This window comes from Aotus nancymaae, unplaced genomic scaffold, assembly GCF_030222135.1.
Source record: "Aotus nancymaae isolate 86718 unplaced genomic scaffold, 86718_ANA_hifiasm-v0.15.2.pri h1tg000006l, whole genome shotgun sequence".
Taxonomy (NCBI): Eukaryota; Metazoa; Chordata; class Mammalia; order Primates; family Aotidae; genus Aotus; species Aotus nancymaae.
Genome location: NW_026988417.1, coordinates 61,631,443 through 61,650,637, shown reverse-complemented (window position 1 = coordinate 61,650,637; position 19,195 = coordinate 61,631,443). Strand labels below are relative to the sequence as shown.

General features: G+C 36.0%; 1 long non-coding RNA gene across 1 annotated transcript; it reads right to left on the bottom strand.

Moving 5' to 3' along the window:
* Positions 1–11,825: 11,825 nt before the first annotated feature.
* Positions 11,826–15,742, bottom strand: LOC110567268 (uncharacterized). The gene is made up of 3 exons (XR_002477712.2): positions 15,564–15,742; positions 15,044–15,116; positions 11,826–12,825 (listed from the first exon to the last, which is right to left on the bottom strand). It is a non-coding gene; the product is annotated as an uncharacterized LOC110567268 (long non-coding RNA).
* Positions 15,743–19,195: the final 3,453 nt, after the last annotated feature.

The window sequence follows — 19,195 nt, the reverse complement described above, 5'->3', positions numbered from 1 at the left end:
CAAGGCTGCACCCACCTGGGAACATTCAGAGCAGAATATAGGGTAGACTTAAAAATATTTCCCAAGGAGCACATACCCATCAACACAGGGCAGAAGCTTCACTGCCACAAGGGGCTTAAATACAACCTTTGATCAAACATTGATGAATAAGAAGCTACTTTTACCTAGGGTCAACTCCTAGGAAGTCAGGCTTAAAACTACAATCGTAATCATCCCTGGTAATGTAAAATAACTAAGTGCCATGTCTGTGATAATTTTATGTGCCAACTTGGCTAGGCCACAGTCCCCAGATATTTATCAAACACTAATGTAAACATTGCTGTGAATGTATTTTTTGATGAGATTTACATTGACATCAGTGAGTAAGGCAGATTAATCTTCATGATATGGGTGGACTTCATTGAATCAGTTGAAGGCCTTAACAGAGAAAAGGGGCCAAAAATATAAACTCCTTGAACTATGATAGAAACCATTAGGCCATATACACATCAAATGGTAAAGAGTAAGAATCTAACCAAGTAGGTAGGCTTAAGCATAACTTTTGACTAATAAGCAGCTTATGTAAATTGAGAGGTTACCTATAGTTAGCCAGTCAAAAAAGAGAAAAACAAACTAGTGACATCAGTGGCTGCACAATGTAGGGGAAATTGACTCTTCACAGAATTATTTCAATCATCATTAAACAAATAAATGACCAAACAATAATCCCTGAGGAATTGGTAACTATAGTTGCTATATTATCTAAAATTTCCAGTTTTTAAAAAAATTATAAGACATGCAAACAGAGACATATGAGCTATACAAAAGAAATAAAGTAGGTAACAGGAACTGCCTTTGAAGAGGCACAGATGGTGGATTTAGCAGACAAAGATGTCAAAGCAGCCATTATAAATATGTTCAGAAAACTAAAGAAAAACATACTTAAGAAATTAAAGAAAGACATAATGACAATTTCTCATCAAATACAGGAGACAAAATAAAGAAATAGAAATTATAAAAAAGAAATAAATGAAAATTCTGGAGTTAAAAGTATAATAATTGAAATAAAAATTTACTAGAGGCATTCAACAGTCAATTTCAACTTGCAGAAGAAAGTATGAGCAAGCTTGCAAATACATAAATAGAGATTCTACAATCTGAAAAATGGGACAAAAAAGAATGAAGATTCAACAAATCCTCAGAGAAATGTGGAGTACCATTAAGCTCACAAAATTATGAGCAACAGGAGTACCACAGGCAAAGAGAGATGAAAAGGGACAAAATAAACAATAATTTTAAAAGTCCAAGTTTGGTGAAAACAATGATCTGTAATCCGAAAAGTTCAACAAACCCCAAGCAGACATATACAAAGTGATCTATACTCAGACATACTATCCTTAAAACACTGAAAGACAAAAATAAAAAGAAAATGTAGGTTATTACTGAATACACTGTAATTGTATGTTTCCTTATATTGTTGGGCCTATAAAGTACAAAAATACTATTTTTGACAATGACCAAATAAAGAAAGTGGGTGGAGGCACAGCTGTGAATAAGCAAGTCATACCAGATGGTAATTCAAATTTACAGGAAGATATGCAGAGAACCAAAAACTGTAAATCAGATTAATACAGCAAATTCCACAAATACATATTTAGTTTCTTTTCTTTCCTCAGCCTCTTTAAAAGACATAAGATTATAAAAAGTAATAATGACAACAAAGCATTGTTTGGTTTACAACATTCATTGACAAAACATAGGTATCAATAATAGCACAAACAAGGCAGAACGTGGAATGGAGTAATGTTTTTATATTTCTTTGAACTATATCGGTATAAATCTTAAGTAGATTCTAACAAGTTAAGATGTATATTGTAAACCCTAAATTAATCACCAAGAAAATAACTAAAAAAATAAAAAAATTAATCAAAATGATACTAATATAAGCTATTCACTTACTATGAAAGAAGTCAATAAAAGAGAAGTAAAGGGAAAAGGATAGGAAATGTGTAGAAAACAAAAAGCAAGATGTCAGGTATAAATCCAACTATATCAATAACAACATTCCTATTAGTGATAACATGTAACAGTGTTATCAATAACAACATTAAATGTGAATGAATTAAACAATCTTTGTTTTCTTTTTAAAGTTATTTTCTTTTTTTTGTAGAGATGGAGTCTTGCTATTTTTCCTAGGCTAGTCTTGTACTCCTGGCCTCAAGTGATCCTCCTGCCTCAGCCTCCCAAGGTGCTGGGATTACAGACATGAGCCACTGTGCCTGACTGAATTAAGCAATCTAATCAAAAGGCAGAGATTGTCAAGTTGGACAAAGAATGAGATCCAACTATGTGCTGTCTACAGAAGACACAATTTTGTTTAAAAAGTACAGCTGAAAGAAAAAAAATTAAAAAATATGTATGATTCAAATAACACACATAAAAGAGCAGGACTATATTAATATAAACAAAATAGACTTTAAAACAAACTGAGTTACTAGAGATAAAGATATTTTCTAATGATAAAAGAGTCAATATAGCAGAAAGAGGTATCAGTCCAGGTGGGTTCACTGGTAAATTCTACTAAAGAAGAATGGATACCAATTCTTCACAAACTCTTTTAAAAAACAGAAAAAAAATCTCATTTCTTTCTAAAACATAGGAAGCCCTTCCTAACTAATTCCACAAGGCCACTATTGTGTTGATATCCAGACAATGATATCGCAACAAATCTACAGGCCAACATTTCCAATAAATGTTAACACAAAATCCACAACAAAATAGTAGCAAACCTACTGCATTGAATATAAAAAGGATTATATGTCTGACCAATGCAAGGTTGTTATAGCAATGCAAGGTTGCTATAACATTAAAAAATGAATGAAAACATACCATTAGTATATAGTAGGAAAACTATATATACTACTGATACAATTTTCCTATTATAACTGTTTATTTTCCTACTATATTATTGATGCTTCTGTGACCAGGTGTATGTTTTCTTTTTCCCCATACCAAATAATTCTGCAGACACCAGCTAGTTATCCTAAAATTTATTTAAATTCTGATATTTACCCAGAGATAGCATGAGATCCCATAGGTTGAGAACTCAGTCCCACAAGGCTGCCTTCCTCTTCAGACACCAATTGCAAGTTCCAGGTTGGCACCTGTGCTTTTGACCAACCAGCTACAAATTGGGGTCCCCACAAGCTCCTCTGCTCCTCCTCAGATTTGATAATTTGCTAAGAGGGCTCACAGAACTCAGGGAAACTATGCTTACCAGTAGTTACCCCATTGTAAAGGATATCACAAAGGTTACAGATGGATAGTAAGATGGAAGAGATGCATAGGGCAAGGAATGGGGGAAGGGATGTGGGGCTTCCTTGCTTCCTCTGGATGCACCACCCTACTAGTATTTCCACATGCTCAGCAACCTGGAACCTCTCTGAACCCTGTCTTTTTTGTTTTTTATTAAGGCTTCATTATATGGGCATGATTTATTAAAGCATTGGTTATTGGTGATCAACTCAACCTTCAACTCCTCTTCCCTTTCCAGAGGTCAGGGCATGGTGCTGAAAATTCTAACCCTCTAATAACAAGGTTGGTCTCCCCTGGCTCATCCTGAGTCTATCCAGGAGTCCCAAACCATTAGTCATCTCATTAGCATACAAAAAGATACTCGTTACTTTGGCGATTCCAAGGGTTTAGAAGCTGTGTCCACAGAAACTAGATGAAGGCCAAATATATATTTAATTTATTTATTTTATCAAAAAAAAGCTTTTCGGAGGTAGGTTCTCACTATATTTACCAGTCTGGATTAGCATTCCTAGGCTCAAGGAATCCTCCTACCTCTGCCTTCGAGTAGCTGGAACTATGGTTGTGCGCCACCATGCCTAGCTCATTCTTATTAAAAATGACATTATCGTAAGTTGAATAGAGGACAAAAACTGTATGATGATCTCAGTAGATGAAGGAAATGCAAATTTTAACATTTTTCGTTATCAAAACACTGAATAAAGAGAAACAAAAGGGAATTTTCCAAATAGACAAAGGACATTTATGAAAAACTGACAGTTAATATCATACATAATGGTTAAAGAGTCAAAACTTTGCCCCTAAGATCAAGAACAAAACAAGAATGTCTTCTTTTGACACTTTCATTCAACCATGTATTGGAGGTTCTAGGCAGGACAATTAGGCAGAAAAATAAAATTAAAAATATCTAAATTGAAAATGAAGAAGTAAAACTATCTATGTTTGCAGATAACATAATCTTGAATAGAGAAAATCCTAAGGGGTTTACTAAAAAATTATTGTAATTATCAAGTTTAGAAATATTGCAGGATACAAGAACAATATATAAAAATCAATTGTATCTTTATACACTAGCAATGAGCATTCCAAAAGTGAAATTAAAAAGACAATTCCATTTACAATAACAGTTACAAAGTATACAATATTTAGGTATAAATTTAATGAAAAAATGTACAAGGCTTGTATACAAAAGCTATAAAATATTTTTGAAAGAAATTAACAAAGAGAAATAAATGGAAAGATATTTCATGTTCTTGGATCAGAAGACTTAATATTGTTAGGATTACAGTACTCTCAACATTGAGCGGCAGCTTCAATACAATCTTTATCAAAATGTCAGCTGGCTTTTTGTTGTTGTTGCTGTTGTTGCAGAAATTGACAAGCTCATCCTAAAATTCATTGCAAGGACCCAAAACAATCTAAAACAATCTTTAAAAAGCACAAGGTTGGAGGGTTTATACTTCCCAACTTCAAAAGATTTTACAAAGAAACAGTCATCAAGACAATGGGTTACTGTCATAAGAATAAACATATGGTTTAATGTAATAAAACTGAGAGTCTAGAAATAAAGGAATACATTTATGGTCAATTGATTTTTGAAAGGATGTGAAGACAATTAAATTGGGGAATGAATAGTCTTTCTGAGGAATGGTGCTGGGAAAATTAAATACCCACGTACAAAAGAATGAATTTGGACATAGACCTCACACCATGTACAAAACTGACTTAAAATGGATCTTAAACTTAAATATTACAGCCCAAACTATAAAAATCTTATGAGTAAATCTTCTTGATCTTGGGCTAAGCAATCATTATTAGATACTCTAAAGCACAAGTGACAAAAGAAAATATGTAAGTTGGGAATATTTCACAATTAAAATCTTCTGTGCTGCAAATAATACCTTAAAGAAAGTGAAAGTACAACCCATGAATAGGAGAGAATACTTGCAAATTATATATCTGAGAAGGGACTGGTCTCCAGAATATATAAAATACTCTTGCAAAATAATAAAAAGATGACTGAACAAAAATATGAACAAAGGATCTGATTAGACATTTCTTCAAAAAAGATATGGAAATGGTCAATAAGTTACTTTTTTGGGTGGGAAAAAGTATAAAACAACCTTAAGATTTTTGAAGAAGAATAATAGATTTTTAGAGGTCTTATATATAATTTAATATAATCTTACTAGCTCTTGAGTAAGCAATACCTTCAAGTGTAGAGATTGAGAGTGTGGGTGTTTGAATAAAATGAATTCAGTTTCCAGTCCTGTTCCTGAAACTTGCTTGTTTTGTGAGGTAACCTCAAAAATGTTGGCTAACTTTTCTAATAATGTAGAGTATCTCCCAAGCACTTATTATCTGCCAAATATTTTTTATAAACTTTAAAAAAATTATTTTGTCTAATTTTATTATTAATACAACACTCTGAGGCAGTTACAAGTATTATCTCATTCACTAATGAGAAACTTGGACTACAGAGAGGACAAGTGACTTGCTCAAGACGACGCAACCAGTAAGTGGTGGAGCCCTAACTCAAAGTGAGTCTTAATCAAGGCACTCGAGACATATCACGACACTGTCTCAGTTTTCTTACTGTTAAAAATAAAGAAAATAATGATATTTGTTTCATAAAACTGTAAGAATTGAAAGAGAATACATAAAACATTCATGACATATAGAAAGCACTAGAAAATGTTGACTAAAATTTCTTAAAATTAATTTATATGTTAGTTACTTTTAAATATGAAGATAATCTTAGCTCATCACTGCAGTTTAATAACTGCTTAGATGCTTTGGCTTCTCCTGCAATGATTTTATCATCATTTAGTGTTCTAAGTGCAATTTGCTATTTATAAAAGCATTTATTGCTTTTTATAATTATTAACATACCACCTATGTTAGCTGTAATGTTTTTCCCTTTTGAAAGTTGTTTAACTTTATATAAATCCAGTATTAACTACTTGAAAGCCTTAATGCCAAATGCAACAAAAGAGTCTTCTAGATGTAGAATGATTAAAAGTTAGCAGGCTTCTGTTCTATGTATATACATGTGTGTAGATGTCTTATATGTGTGTATATATATCCATACTCTGAGTGTGTGTTTGTGTATGTGTTACATCTAGATTTGGCAGTACAGGAGGTGGTATAGTGAGTTATCTATTTCTCTTGCTTCTCTGCTGGAGCTTGGAAAATAATATTTTCTATCTTGTATTAAACTATAAAATCAATATATACATTATAAATCATAGCAGAGACAGGCAAAGTCAACTAAGTCAAAATGACTCCCAGTCCTCCTAAAATTAACTGGAGGATGAAACGAGTAGATATAACTAACAGAAGAATATGTCACTCATAACAGAAAGTAGGTCAGGCACAGAAGCATAGACAAGGAGGCATCCGCAAGGGCTGGTAATTCCCATCGAAGCATTGATCGGGGAAAAAGAAGATGTGGGTCACATGCAATAATGATTAAGTCTTGTGAAAACAAATACAACAGGCAATCGAGTTTTATACCATGAATCCACTGAATTAGATAACATCTTGTTCAGATTTTGTGCTCAGTAAATCACATTTAATTATATATTTTTTCTTCTAGGTAGGTGTTTGTGATGGTTGATTTTCTGTTTGTGATGGTTGATTTTATGTGTCAATTTGACTGGCCACAACATGACTACATTAAACATTATTTCTGAGAGTGTCTGTGAGAGCGTTTTAGATGAGATTAGCATTATATCTGTGGACCCAATTACGTGGATTTTCCTCCCTAATGTGAGCAGGTATCAACCAATCAGTTGAGGATCTTAATAAAATTAAAGGCAGAGGAAAGAGGAATGCACCCCTTTTCACTTCCTGCCTCTGTTCCTGAGTGAGGCCATCTCATTTTATTTCCTCTGGCCCTCAGACAGAAATTTGCACCGTTGGTTTTCTTGGTTCTCAGGCTTTGGACTTGGACCTGAACTGCACCAATGGCTTTCCTCGGTCTGCAACTTACAGATAGCAGATCATGGAGCTCCTTGACTTCCATAACTTTGTGAGCCAATTCCACATACATACCTATGTGTGTCTACACACACACACACACACACACACACACACAGACACACACACACACGCACACACATTTATTATACTTCTTCTTATCTGGAAAACCCTAATAATCTTCTAATACAGGCAAAAGGTGATAGTGTTCTGCTGGGAAAAAAGGTTGTATTTTATAATGTAAACTCATACATTAGCATTCTGACTTCCTACATCAATTTCCTGAGTTCTTTCCTTGAAAGATAGATTCCTCTATCTTCTTTCAGGACCAATGAAGTCTGAACCTGCAACCTTAATAAAAGCCCCGAACCTGGCTAAATTCATCAAAGTTTTGTTACCCTGTGAGACATCTTGTAGACACCTCCTGCATTTTCAAGTATCCTAGACAATTTTTTGATTAGATGTTTCAATATGTAATGTTGCTTATAACATGTGGTTATGACATTTAATTTTATTCTATGACTTACTGTAGCCCTGTCCTCTGAGAAGGGCTATGGTTCTCACATCTGACATCAAGCAAATTAATTATTACTAGAAGACATTTATTTATTCTTTTATTTTATTTAACAATTATTTATTGAACACCTATTGTATGCTACATATTTTTAAAGACACTGGGTATATAGCTGAAGTCTGCAAAGTTTTCTAACACCAAACACATAGAAAATAATTTAGGCTCTGTGGACCTTAAGGTCTCTGGTCACAATTGTTAAACTCTGCCATTGTAGTGTCATAGCAGCCATAGATAACATGTAACAAATAACTGGCTTATAAAATTTATTTACAAACACTAAAATTTTAATTTCATGTAATTTTCAGTTGCCATAAAGTATTCTTTTATTTTTTCTCAATCATTTAAAAATTTAAAAACCTTTCATATTTCATGAGTCACACAAAAACAGGCAGAGAGCTGAATTTGGTTTGTGGACTTTATTTTACCAACCCCTACATGTAGTAATGAATACAACATATATAATATTTGCCTTTTGGGGTTTATAGTCTAGTGAGATGACTCCTTTGATTAGGCTGCAGAAACCTCATAGTTAACTGGTGGTACGGTTTCAATGCCCTTTTCAAAACTCATGTTGAAACTTAATAGCCATTGTGATGCTATTAAAAGATGAGGCACTTAAAACATGATTAGGTCATGAGGGCTCTGCCTTCCTGAATGGTTTAATGCCATTGTTGTGGGAATGGATTATCTATCACAGGAGTGATAAAAGGACAAAGTTCATCCCCATCCTTTCTGTGTCTCATGTGCTCATTTGCCCTTCCACCTTCAGCCATGGGAGGACACAATGAGAAAACCCTCACCAGAGGTGTTCTCTGGATCTTGGAATTCCCAGTCTCCAGAATTATAAGCCAAATAAACTTATTTTGTTCATAAATAACCCAGTCTAGTATTCTGTCATAGAAGCACAAAATGGACTAAGACAATTGGGGATATGCATGTATCAGTGGCAGGGCCATCTCCCTACTCATAGGATGTGACTAACATTTGTGGAACTCAGAGCAAGAATACAAATGGAAGCCCATACATGGTAAGTTGAAATGTTTAAAAGCAATAAATCAAGCCGATAAACTTCTAAATGAAATATATTCTATCACATTATCTTGACAAGCATACTTTCAACATGACTTGGAAGGCCAGAGTCCAACTTAGAACTTTCATACTCTTTGGAGTTCTACACCTGAAGATACAGCCTCGAGATACAGGACCCACACTACATATGGTTTGTCTGTGTCCCCACCAACATCTCATCTTGAATTGCAGCTCCCATGATTCCCTTGTGTTGTGGGAGAAACCCAGTGGGAGATAATTTAGTCATGAGGGCAGTTTCCCTCATACTGTTCTTGTGGTAGTGAATAAGTCTCACGAGATGAGATGGTTTTATAAGGGGAAACCCCTTTTGCTTGGTTCTCATTCTCTTCTCTTGTCTGCTGCCATGTGAGTTGTGTGTTTCACCTTCTGCCATGATTCTGAGGCCCTCCCAGCCACGTGGAACTGTGAGTCCATTAAACCTCTTTTTTTTTTTTTTTTGAAATTGTTCAGTCTCTGACATGTCTTTATCAGCAGCATGAAAATATACTAATACAGTAAATTGGTACCAGTAGAGTGGGGTGCTGCTGAAAGATACCCCCAAAATGTGGAAGTGACTTTGGAACTGGGTAACAGGCAAAGGTTGGAACAGTTTGGAGAGCTCAGAAGACAGGAAAATGTGGGAAAGTTTGGTACTCCCTAGACACTTGTTGAATGGCTTTAACCAAAATGCTAATAATGATATGGGCAATGAAATCCAGTCTGAGGTAGTCTCAAATAAAAATGAGAAACTTGTTGGGAACTGGAGCAAAGGTGACTTTTGTTATGTTTCAGTAAAGATACTGGTGGCATTTTGCCCTTGTCCTACAGATCAGTAGAACTTTGAACTTGAGAGAGATGATTTAGGGTATCTGGCTGAAGAAATTTCTAATCAGCAAAGCATTCAAGAAGTGACCTGTGAGAAGAGGGCCACCATCCTCTAAACCCCAGAATGGTAGATCAACCAATGGCTTGCACCATACACCTGGAAAAGCCACAGATAGTCAACACCAGCCCATGAAAGCAGTTGAGAGGAAGGCTATACTCTGCAAAGCCACCGGGGCAGAGCTGCCCAAGACAATGGGAACCCACCTCTTGCATCAGCATGACCTGGATATGAGACATGAAGTTAAAGGAGATCATTTTGAAGCTTTAAAATTTGACTGCCCTGCTGGATTTTGGACTTGCATTGGTCCTGTAGCCCCTTTGTTTTGGCCAGTTTCTCCCATTTGGCCAGTTTCTTCCATTTGGAACAGCTGTATTTACCCAATGCCTGTACCCCCATTATATCTAGGAAGTAACTAGCTTGCTTTTGATTTTACAGGCTCACAGGCAGAAGGGACTTGCCTTGTCTCAGATGAGATTTTGGACAGTGGACTTTTGGGTTAATGCTGAAATGAGTTAAGACTTTGGGGTACTGTTGAGAAGGCATGATTGGTTTTGAAATGTAAGGACATGAGATTTGGGAGGGGCTGGGGCAGAATGATATGGTTTGGCAGTGTCCCCACCCATCCTTCATCTTGAATTGTAGCTTCCATAATTCCCTTGTGTTGTGGGAGAGACCGAGTGGGAGCTAATTGAATTATGGGGGCAGTTTCCCCCATACTGTTCTTGTGGCAGTGAATAAGTTTTATAAGATCTGATGGTTTTATAAGGGGACACCCCTTTCACTTGGCTCTCATTCTCTTTTCTTTTCTGCTGCCATGCGAGACTTGCCTTTTACCTTTAGCCATGATTGTGAGACCTCCCCAGCCACATGGAACTCTTAGTCCATTAAACCTCTTTCTTTAGTAAATTTCTCAGTTTCTTGTATGTCTTTATCAGCAGCATGAAAACAGACTAATACACAGCCCATAGCTGGCTCTGCCTTCTCTTTTCACATCCAGCTCAATCCTGCATTATGAGGGTCTTTACGTACATTTCTGTGTATACCTCAGCCACAAGTGCAACTTCTGATCATGTGACCACACCTTGGGGCTAGGATTGGGCACATCAGAAGCAGAGCTTGGAGAAGGCTGATATAGGTCCTGGCAGCAGCTTAGAGACAATGGAGTTCCCTAGAATATGGTATACAAAGGGGAGTGCAGGTTTCACGTAGGCATATCCCTTTTGATTCACAGAATTCTTATCAGTAAGGAGGGACACAGCTGAGGAAGGACCAGGGAAGGGTCCTCTAAAGTATGGGTTTGAGGACAGGGGCCTCACTGGGACAGTGAGAGAATTATCCATGCTAGAGGACAGCCCAACTTCAGCAGAGGCTCTTCTACTTTGCTCTTTGCTCATCTGTCATGGAAAGTCATTGTTCACCTTCCTACTTTGACTTCTCTTCCTTTTAGACCCCCTTCATATTCTATCTGAACCATCCTCTTTTCTTTCTTTTTCTCTCCTACACAGTCTTACCTAGTCTTTTGGAGGCATTTTGGATGCCATGCAGAATCTTCTTCTTGCACTTGTACAAAGGTTGATTTGAATCTCTTTTTCTCTTTCAGTGTGTTTGAGGAGAAAGAGCAGTCCTTTGGCTGCAGGTAAAAGAAAGGAAGAGAGAAATACACAGAGAGCAATTAGATTAATATTTCAAGACATGATTATGCCATAGGTATAATGTTTCTAAAGGATTATTTATTCTTTATTTTACAAAGTAAATATGAATCAACGGTTGCTGACTTACAAACACTGATAAGCTGTGACAAAAGATGCCAATCGAAGCAAGCAAGATGTAAAGGAGCAAAACATCTATACATTTAACAAAAAATACTGCATGCTTTGAATGTGTCAGGGACCAATGTAAGCATAATATATATTGGCTTCTTCAGTCTATTTAATGAGATAGATAATAATTGCAGCAACTTTATAGATGAAGAATCTGAAGCAGAGAGGAGCTGAATAATTTTCTTAATGTCACACAGCTAGAAAGTGGCATAGCCAGAATTCAAACTAAAGCACTTTTTTTCAGAGTTTACTTTGGTGTTAAAAGTATGTATTCTATTATATTAGTATACATCTTCTTAATTGTCTTCAGCTCAACTATTTACATACTAGTAAATAGTATGTATTCTATTAGTATATATTGTCCATCCTTCAGAAGGAGATAGGTCAATAGCTGTCACAGCAGCTTGGTTGCTCATCTTTAGAGATAAGCTTTTTAGCCATATTTGCAGAAGAGAATTCAGTCAGTTTTCTTAGTGGTCCCTCTGAAATGTTTAAAGAAACTATTCTTGTAATAAGACAGTGATTACTTCTCTTGTTTTTCTTATGACTAGAGTTTGTTCGGTAGATGCTGACCCTATTCCTAGCATTTTTCATTTCTAATTTTGCTTTCCTTTTCCTGGTAGACTTTCCTACTTTCCCTTCCAGTAGTTAATAAAACATACGTCGCAAAGATGTTTATTTGGTAAGAGACAAGAATATGTCTCCCAAAAGTATGATGGATTGTTGTACTGAAGACAGTTAAAAAGAAGATGCAGAAGAGCTCTCGGCCCTCCTTTTATTTGCTAAATGCGGGACGTAAAATTTACTGAGATAAAATATATTCTACCTGCTATGGTTTGGGTCTGATTTGTTTTGTTCTCACCCAAACTTATGTTAAAATTTGACCTCCAGTGTGTGATGTTGGAAGGCCTAGTGGGAAGTGTTTGGGTCATGGGGCAGATCCCTTATGAATGGCTTGGTTCTGTTCTCTTGGTTGTAAATTCTCACTCTCCTGAGACTGGGTTAGTTCTCATGTGAAGGGATAAGTTCCCACAAGAGTGGGTTGTTACAAAGCGAAGATACTCCTTGAGTTTTTTCTTTCTTCTTTTCTGTCTGTTTGCATGTGTCCACTTACCCTTTGACCTTCTTACAATGTTATGATGCAGCAGGTGCTCCTCACTAAGGGCCAAGCAGATGCTGGTGCCATAGCTCTCTTAATTCCCAGTCTGCAGAACCATGAACAAAATAAACATATTCTTTTTTTTTTTTTTTTTCTGAGATGAAGATGTACTCTGTTGCCCAGGCTGGAGTGCAGTGGTGTGATACTGGCTCACTTCAGCCTCTGTCTCCCAGGTTCAAGTGATTCTCCTGCCTCAGCCTCCTGAGTAGCTGGGAGTACAGGCATATGTCACCACACCCCACTATTTTTTTTTTTTTTTGTATTTTTAGTAGAGATGGGGTTTCACCATGTTGACCAGGCTGGTCTTGAACTCCTAACCTCAGGTGATCCACCTGCCTCAGCTTCCCACAGTGCTGGGATTACAGGCGTGGACTGGCCAACATTATTTTCTTTATAAATTGCCCAGCCTCAGGTATTCTGATATAGCAACAAAAAATGGACTAAGACACTGGTCCCCACCCTCACCCCTGCCACCCCACTAGGTAGAACAAAGGTTAAACATTGAAGATAGCTTTAAACCCTCATTGACCTGGAGATAATACCACAGGAATTTATATTAACAATCTTTACAAACAGCCTATATCTGGCACTCATTTGCCTTTTCCTAGGTTGCTTCTTGTAGATACTCAGAGTCTGTTTTCCTTATCTTGTCTTTCTCTAAAAATTTACTGTTCTTTGTTGAAAATACTATAGATGCAGGAATTCAAAGCTACTACTTTGAGAATTACTCATTCTCTGGGTGTCTCTCATGTATATTTGAAAGGCATATGTTAATAAACTTCTGTTTGTTTTTCTCTTCTTAATTTGTCTTTTATAACAGAGGTTCATTCCAACCATGAACCTATGGGGGTTATTATTTTTGCCCTACAATATTCAAGATCAAGAGAGCTGAGAGCTACAAAGACTTAGCTGTCTTGTTCCGTGTTGGGGGAGACACTAATTATTTCAAACATTTTAACATGGTTTAAACATATATCATAAATGAGACAATTCTTTAAAAACAGAAGCAGGTTTGTTTTCCTATAGGCATATTTAAAATAAAACAACTGCTTGGAAGTTGTTTTTTGAAAATATGTAGGTGCAATTATTTAAAGAACTATTATCCTTCTTTAAGGTTTTCCAAATAACTGTAGATCATTGAATTTTGTCAGTCTAGCTGATTGTCCATGTACTTCATTTTTCAAGTAACTGATTTATTCAGGTTTCTCACCATTTATTAAATAAATCAGACATAAAACAGTGATGGCTTCTAAAAAACATTTCAACATTTGCTAAAGAAAAACATTTCTACCTTATTACTTGCTATTCATAGGGAAATTGTGAGCACTAGATTTCATTTAAACATGAGCTTACGCTTATGTGCCAAATAGGCATTTCCTCATAAATGGTTATAAAATAATGTTTTTATTGAAATTTTTATGTAACTACAGGCTAATATTTCTTAAAAGTTTGTCTTTTGAAGTGTGTACATTTTGGTTTAAAACATCAGTCAGCAAATGTGGAGTTGCGATATTGATGACACAATCGTACTTCATGCATCTCAGGAACTTTGTATTGGTTAGTGATATATTGCAAGACTTTCTTGAATTCCCTAGTATTTCAACAGCACTAATAGGATAAAATATAACACCTGATTTTAAGATTCTATTGATTATAGGATAAACCATACATTTTTAAATTATATTTTAAGTTCTGGAGTACATGTATAGAACTTTCAGGTTTGTTACATAGTTATACATGTGTCATGGGGGTTTGCTGGATCCATCATCCCGTCAACTAAATTAGGTATTTCTCCCATAGCCCCACACCCCTCGACAGGCCCCCGGTGTGTAATATTCCCCTCCCTGTGTCCATGTGATGAGCCATACATTTTGAAAGAACTTTTCAGGAAAACAAAAAATATTTCAGTTATCAAATATACATGCTGAATATCTGACTATATCCAGATTTCTAAAACATTACAATATGAAAAAATTTATATTTTAAAATTGAAGCAGCATGGTAATTCTAGCCAAAAAATGTAACAAGAATACCAGAAATGGTTATACAATCCTTCAAACTAAATTCCTGCTTACAATAATAACTATCATTAATATGTGTAACATCAATTTAGAGCTTTCTATGTCAGGCATTGCCAACAAACACCTACCATAAATGATCACATTTAACCCCCAAGTCAACTATTTCAGTTGACTGAAAACCATTATTTTCCTAATGTTTTGTTTTTAGGTTTAGAAAGATAGAATGTTGGCACCAGCACTTACCTTTTAAATATATATGTAGATGGACAAATAATTTTTTTCTCTATTCTTCATAGTTTTTAGTTGAGGTGGACCCCTGTAACAAAAGACAAATTAACATGAGAAAAACAAATGGGAGTTTTACAACATATATACCTCATGTATATATGAGAGATACCCAGAGAAATAAGTAAATTCAAAGAGATGGCTGTAAATTCAGGCTTAAGTACTATCCTTAATTGTTAAGGAAGCCAACAATATTTTAAAAATTTATTTTTCTTTTTTGATTTCTAAAATTATTTTGTGCAAGTTACTACAAATGGGAGAGAAATGTAACATTGGGCCTGAACAAATCAACAGATGCTGTTGGCCAGGTAAATTCACTAACTCTGGAATTTACTTCATCCTATCAGGTTCATGGTGGGAGGAAGGTGCGATTCAAATTCATTCTCAGCAAAAGTAAAAATGACCACAAATCATGACATTTTAGGATTGTTGAAGAGTATAGGAAGGTGATGGGGTTCTACCCCAAAATGAACCTTACCATTTGAGGAGACAGCAGAAGCAGGAAGGTCACTCTCACCTTCCCTTTGCCACTTCTTCCTTGAAGCAGGTCATAAAACTTAGTAGCCCTTCTCTTGAAGGAGATCATGAGACTCAACCCAGAAGTGCCCTCCCTATACCCGCAGGATAGAAATGTTATTATCTCTGAAGACACTGAGACAGAAAAGAAACTGTACAAATAAGCCTTGCTAAATTCTGCCTAGCTTATTAACATTAGACTGTAACCCCTTTGTCCAATCATAATTCAGCATGACTCTCTGCTCGTCATCAAACCCATGCATAAAAACACTTTTTCTTGTTTCTTTTGGTCTTCATTTCTGAAGGCTCCCATGTCATATAAAACTTATATTAAATACATTTGCGTATTTTTTCTTGTTAATTTATCTTTCATTTTAGATGTCTCAGCCATCAATGGGTGTAGAAAGGAATCTTTCCTCCCCTGTAGTTTCTGGCACCCATTGAAGGACAGCTGAGACACCTGACTTGCTCTGGAGCCAACATGTGAAACCCTGGGACAACTGACAAAAGCCAGCAAAAGATAAGGATTCTTATCAAGGTCAGCTTCCTGGTTTCTCTGTCATGCTCAGTCAGAGGAGGATATAAAAACTTCTTGTCTCACCCTTTCAAAGTTTAGATTAGCAGGGAAAACATCTCTGTATGAACGAATTCTTTGAGCATAGCAACTTTTGTGATTTTGCTCAAGGATTCTTGACTTTTTTATGCTTTCACACCCAAAGATAGTCTTTCCCCCCATGTCTCTATCTTTTTGTGTTTGTCATGACAAGGACAATCAGAAAAGGTTCTCCTTCTGTCTCATTGTGTGTCTTGAGAGCTTGGCTTATAACCAGTGAGAGAAAATTTTCCCTTTTCTCCACCAATCAGGCATGCTGGTTGTGGAAATCTGGATCTAGTGGTTAGCTTTGAAGGATAGAAAACCCAAGGAATGTCTGTCAGACCATAGCAACTCTCAGAGCAATTTGTTTTATCTCTACCATAGTTGCTTTGTCCTATGGCAATGAGGATCTTTGCTTTCTTAAAGCTACCTTTGGAAGTGACTTTTGGTTCACAGTGGTTGCTTCTGCACCTACTCCAGGGATGCCCCCTTTTATCTGTGGTAAACATTTGTTCTAAGTCTGGAAAGTTATCTATAGGTCCTTCCATGAAAAGGATCATTTGATTAAGTCACTTTTGGAATAAATGCACTTCTGGAGATTCCATTTGTCAATGACTACATGATGAATCCTTTGATTTGGTAAGCTTTTGTATTTGAAAGAGTTCTTATCCTGAACAAATGCCTATTGGTACCTGTGGGAAGATCAAATTGAAATGAGGACACAAAAGAGCATTACAACTAGCCTTAGGGACTTCTTTAATAAGATCAAAGAACAGAAATAAGAATACACAGGTTTCCCTGTTTCTTTGGGTCTTTATTTTCTTATAAAGTCTCCAGTGCCACATAAAACACATTAAGCAAATTTGTATGCTTTTCTTTTGTTAATTTGTCTTTTGTTATAGAGGTCTTGGCCATGAACTTAGCAACTGATGAGAAAATAAATCATTTTTTTCCCTTCAAAATAAAAAACCATTGAATGTTCAGTTGCCAAAGGGTTACTGAAATACTTTTATTTACATTGGTTAAATATTGGCCACCACTGTAGGCTTATGATAGAATTTGCTAATTTTTAAACATTGAGTATTTGAAACATTCTATTTTGCAATGTATTATTTATGTTTGACTTTATGAGGTAAGAAATAGGAATAAAAGGTCTGAAGTAATTCTGACCTGTGTCATGGTACAAATCATTACTCTGATTTTAGCTTTAAAGAATAAACTTGTAAGGCTATTTTATCTTTATTGACTTGATGACTTGTTTCTGGAATTAGAATCTGAATTTGCTTAACATCTTATCAACACAGGGCAATACCATTTATGTATATCATAAAAGGTGACAAACAGAAATGTGTTTCGATTAGCACCTGCCCTCCAAGTCACCCACAAACAAAAACTTTTCTACTTAGAGCACAGCCCCACTCCTAATTGTTTAATCAAACTGAATACCATGCCCCAATTTGAAGTTGAAATAATTTAATGTTAAAATCTCAGCCTGAATTTTATTTATGAACCAGCTGCCTGTGAAATATGTATAGGCATTTGAAATTGGTAATAATGAGTAGAATATATACATATTTAAAAAAAATACATGGATCATTTCCTGTCTTTTCTTGTGGTTAAAGCAGCCTAGGAGAGCCGTAGCCTCCTTCAGCTGCCATTATCCTTCCACATTTCTCTTTTATTACCCATCAAACATGTATAGATTTAATGACCTGGAGAGGGATCAGTGAAATTCTTCACAGCGCTGCATGTTTATTAATGGGCCTCCTGTTCATTGTGATGTGATAGTGTCAGGATTATGCCAGTGGTATTGCAGGAGGCAATTGAGTGTTTCTTTATTCCTGATAAAAAAGAAATTAGCCACTGATCAGCAACACAGAGACAACTCAACACCCTCCTGAAATAAACCAGAATATTTTACCCCAGAATATACTTTGACATGTTGTGGGACGGCTATCCAGAGAGACTGTAAGCCACAGGATAGCTTTTAAATGCTGTCCTTTTGTGGGGGAGATTTGCATCTGTGGAGGAAATCTACATAGAGAGATAGTGAATGCAAACAGGGTTTTCTGATGCCCTCCTCCATACCCCTTTTATCCAGATCTAGGAAAAATTAACTCACAGGAAAAGGCGACTAAAAGTTTCACACTTTTAAAAATCTGACAGAGAAACTGTTAGCACAGACTATCATCTATTCTTTCTGAGGGCAGCCCTGAAATTTTCTGAGAGATTTTATTTGCATAACATGCCAAATTTTGCTTGCCATGCTTTTCTTCCCTCCTTCATCCATATCCTGTGATGCCCCTCAACCCCTCCACAGCAGTCCCAGGAACTAGTCTTTCAGTTACCTCGGAATGATATAAACCTTCAGTCACCTGGCCTCTCTTTTGAGTGTCATATTTTGTGTGTGGCTCCTTTGCCCTATGCATATTAATACATCTGTATACTTTTTTTTCCCTATTAATCAGTCTGTTATCAATTTATTTTAACAAACTTAGACTCAAACCTTCAGAGGGAGAGGGAAATTCTTTTTGTCCTTACACTGACAAGTACAAGGGGTAAGGAGAGAAGCAAGGGTCACAAAGAGATTAGAAGACAAAGTAATATTTGATGAGTTTGCCCTGTTCTAGGACACCACAAAAAAGGAAAAGCAGCAGGAGCTGGAAAAGAGGAAATAAGGGAAAATAATGAAAGCAAAATGTAATTTAAGTATTAATAGGAATGGGGGTCGTTGGAATGGTTCTTAGTTTCCTTTGACAAGGAGAACATTTTGTTCTTTCGATTACATCTATTCCAATTCCATTCAAGAGGAAATTTTTGATCAACTGTTTATATGAGTCTATGGAGGTTTTTTGTGGGATGTAAGAATAATTAGGATTTAATTCCTGCCCCCAGATAGAAAAACAAATTAGAAAACAGCTTATTGGTTGTTGGTAAAGGATGTATTAGGGCTCAGAAATTGTTACCCACAAACATGCTGAATTGAAGAAAACACCCCA